Genomic DNA, 4,198 nt, shown 5'->3' with positions numbered 1-4,198 from the left:
CACCAGGAGAGACTCCAGGAGGAGGTACGAATTTGAAGTTGTATTGAGACCCACTGACTGTAATACAATAGCTTAGCCTGGCTCTCTACAGAGCGGATGTTGGAAGACATTGCCGCTTTAAGTAGAATTATATTATCTCATTTAAGCTTTATGAAAGATGCATAAGTTAAGGGATATGTCTCAACAGGTAAGAAACTAAAATTCAGAGCCTAAAGGAGTCACTCAAGAGTCCACATCCCTAACCGGTCCGGGGCTCCCAGCGCTATAAAAACTTTATAAACCCCCCGGAGCCCGAGCAGTGTGAAGAAGAGGCGAGAACGACCCCCGGATCGACCAGAGCCTGCGCGCCGCCGCATCCCCTCGTCCAGCGCCTGTGCCCCGCCGCCGTCGTCACCATGCCCAAGAGAAAGGCTGAAGGGGATGCTAAGGGAGATAAAGCCAAGGTGAAGGATGAACCTCAGAGGAGATCAGCAAGGTTATCTGCTAAACCCGCTCCTCCAAAACCAGAGCCTAAGCCGAAAAAGGCCCCTGCGAAGAAAGGAGAGAAGGTACCTAAAGGGAAAAAGGGGAAAACTGATGTTGGCAAGGACGGGAACAATCCTGCAGAAAATGGAGATGCCAACACAGACCAGGCACAGAGAGCTGAAGGTGCTGGAGATGCTAAGTGAAGTGTGTGCATTTTTGATAACTGTGTACTTCTGGTGACTGTACAGTTTGAAATACTATTTTTTATCAAGTTTTATAAAAATGCAGAATTTTGTTTTACTTTTTTTTTTTAAGCTATGTTGTTAGCACACAGAACACTTCATTGTTGTCTTTTGGAGGGGGGACAAATGTCAATACGCTGTCTCCAAAGCTAGATGGAGTGAAAAACAACACTTTGCCCTGCTAGTTTTGAGAGACTCCCTCTGGGGTTCCAGGAGGAGGGGGGATTCCCTGACACGACCCACGTTCGCCACCTTGGCACACACACCTTGTGAGGGGGGAAAATACAGCTGCGTTTTGACATCCTCCACCCCTTCTTCTCTTTCCTCTCTGCCTTCAGCACAGACTTGACTCCACAAACTCAGACACCTGTTGGGACCTGACCTCAAAACATTGGCTGTTAGTTTATCGGCGATCTGGACTTTCCAGTGACGCCATCCTCATGGCATCCCTCAAAAGAGCAGCGCCCCCTTTGTTCAGATGGCAATTCTGCCGTGTCCATTTCATTTTCTGAATGTCAGGGTCAGCTCGTGAAAAGTTGTTAAAACAACATGCTCAATGTGAAATGTCACCCTCACTAAACCTTCCCCGGTCAGCGCACCAGCTAAAGACTTCAGTGGGTTTTACAGTGGCTTTCTCATTGTGGTAGTCCATTGAAGAAGGGAGTTTAAAAGTTGTTATATGCTGTTAACGATCGTCTGCCCATGTCCTGCCTGAATACCATGATTGTTTATGAAAAGTATCTTTAATAAAGCTGGATTCAATTTGGCTTGGGAAAAAAAAAAAGAGTCCACATCCATTTTGTGGCAAAGCCAGACTTGAAAATGCTGGTCTACCCGACGCTCAATCCCTGGTTTTAAACTGCGAATTACTTGGTTGCGGTTCGTCTATCCACAGTCTTTCTAGCAGCAGACTAGAGGGGTACTAATATGGGAACTGGGTAGATGCTGCCGCCAGGCCATTTCTTCAGCCACGTGACTATCCACATTGTCAACAACAAGCAAGATGTTTTTAGTGCTCCTCTGATTTCTTCTGGCCATCCTGAAATCTGGGAAGCTGGAATTTCTTGATATGGCAGAAAGAACTGCCGCAGGAAACAATAGAAGGAAGAGCAAGATTTAGAGTAAAAAAGTGGCGCGTGGTAAAAACAACATTCAGGGAAACAAAACATGGCACCGTGATCTTGGATGGTTGAGAAGAAAGCCTTTGTGGCCAAGACAACTGGAGGAGTGGCATGAGATCACGTGTCTGGGTATGACAAGAAGTGGAGAGCACGCTGTAAACAAAAGACACTCTAAAGGAGAAAACCCCAGATGAAAATCCTCCGGAACAGTCAACTTTAAAACACTGCATCCATGTCCTAAGCATTAAATCATTTATTAAACAAATTCGACCTGTGAGATGACTGGTGATCATTTAGTCGTGCAGACAAGCACATGGGTCAACCCCAGGAGATAATCAAGACCCATCTGTGCTATTACACAGGGAAGGCCAGACACACAGAGCTACGAATTTCGATAACTCTTTTTTTTCCTCAATGAAGTGCTTTTATTTTTTACAGCACCCAAACATGTTTAATATAAAACCCTATAATATATAAACTGCACTCACAACAGCATTCACATAGCAGCAAGGAGGTGGGAGGGAAAGGTTCCAGGCTCCTGACATCCAGCTTCCTGCCCATGCTGTGGCCCATGAGCACATGTGGCCTTGACAAGAGGGCAGAACAAGGCTGCCATGGGTGGAAGGGCGTTGGTGCTGACCCCCTTGATAGCCAGAGCACAGTAGACCCTCCCCAACATACCAAGTCTCTACCACTGAATGCTAGGGAAGGCTTGGCCCAGCTGGGGTGACTGAGAGGCACCTACCGGCTAATCGCACCTTTGGGGGCAGCATTTTCCAGGGGTTACTGGGTTGAAAAGAGCTCAAAATCCTCCTGGGAGGACACTGTATCTGAGCGTACGTACTGACTAGGATTCTTTGCCTGTGGCTCCAGGTGTTCGGAAAGGAGTGACAGGGCTAGAGCCTTGCCAGGCATTGGCCAGGGAGGGCTGGAGGGAGCAGCTTCGGGTCAGTGACACTCAGGGAGCACCATGGCCTCCAGGGGAGTTTACGGTGCAGGTAGAAGGGAGGGAGAAAGGGCATGTCAGAAAGAACTGAGGAGCTACTTCTTACAGGTCTGTGGAGATTTGAGATGCACCTCCTGGGCCAGGGTTGGGTGACACTGGGTCTGTCCTTTCCATGGGCCCAAATCTGACAGGTTTGATGTAGGTGACAGCCCCAAAGTCCCCCAGATGGCCCACGTGCCTGTTCCAGATGTGCCAGGTGGAGACTGGTGTCCGTGCTAGCAGAACTCCCATACGGCTTGAGCTCCCTGTTAGATGCAGTCCATGGAGTTCTCGGGGAGGAGGCTGGGGATGCAGCCCGGGAGGCCCAGACCCTTGAGAGGTGTGCAGCTGAAGGGGAGGCCCGGGTCAGGGAAAGGTCTTGGCTGTCCATAGCCTCCAGCTGATCATCAGCACTGTTGTCCCAGTTGATGTGGAAGCGGGTCACTCGAGGGTTGGATGCCAAGATGTTGCGCTGGAGCTGAGAGAATCTGGCTTCTGGGGTGGGTTCTCACGCAGCTCGGGGCTGGGGTACTCGTTGTTCACGTAGTAGCCCACTCGGATGAACCCCTGTCCGTGGTAGGTGCAGGTGGTGAGGACCACAGTCACACCCACAGCATCAGTCTCCAGGATGAGGGACGGATTGGGGGCATTCGCCTGAAAAAACAAACATGTGCCTCCCTGCTGGGACAGGGCCAACCAGCACCGAGTCTAGGACTTGATCGAACTCCTCACTCTCGGCAGAGCCCACGTAAATGATCTTCCACTCCAGGTCGTCCTCCAAGGCCTCATTGCATTCGAAGCTGATCTCGAACCGGAAGGGGCTGTGGAATGGGCTCAGATTCTCCAGCACCGCCACGTTCAACACCGACACCTTGGCCATCGCTCGCCGGGTCGGGGCTGGTACCAGGGCCGAGGCGAGGCTGGGTCAAGCTAGGTTCCGCGTCCGGTGAGGTAGGTGGCGGTGGGGGCAGCGTTACACAGAACCGCTCACGTCTTCTCTCTACGCGGCCAGAAGTGCCATTTCGATAACTCTTGACGGAGAGGCTGACAGACTCCCTCACTCTCTCCCCTGTCACACATCCCCAATAGCAGTTCTGGGGAGAGGATGATGATTCCACGAAACTGTAATGACTACTCAATTATTTTATCCCTCTGAAATCCTTTCTGTGCAGGGAACTATAAAACTTGAGAAAATCTGTAATTAGAACCCCATGAAGGTCAGGATTTGGACTTGGCTTTTATATGGGCTCAGAGGTGACAGTGGAGGGGATGGTAATGGAAAGGCATTTGATACTTGACTTTTAAGAAGAATGGCTATGGAATTCTAGAATAGGAGACTTGGAAGGGAAAAAAAGCTTTCAAGTCTTTCAGAGATGGGAAATACT

General features: G+C 49.9%; 2 pseudogenes; one reads left to right on the top strand and one right to left on the bottom strand.

Moving 5' to 3' along the window:
- The first annotated feature begins 244 nt into the window (after nt 1–244).
- On the top strand, nt 245–961 carry LOC142448353 (non-histone chromosomal protein HMG-17 pseudogene; annotated as a pseudogene).
- Nucleotides 962–3,082: 2,121 nt separating this feature from the next.
- On the bottom strand, nt 3,083–3,756 carry LOC142448990 (histone chaperone ASF1B pseudogene; annotated as a pseudogene).
- Between the last annotated feature and the right edge of the window lie 442 nt (nt 3,757–4,198).

The sequence above is a fragment of the Tenrec ecaudatus genome, chromosome 5, assembly GCF_050624435.1.
Source record: "Tenrec ecaudatus isolate mTenEca1 chromosome 5, mTenEca1.hap1, whole genome shotgun sequence".
NCBI classification, from domain to species: Eukaryota; Metazoa; Chordata; class Mammalia; order Afrosoricida; family Tenrecidae; genus Tenrec; species Tenrec ecaudatus.
The sequence above is the reverse complement of the archived record's forward strand: the minus strand, read 5'-3'. Positions and strand labels throughout refer to the sequence as shown.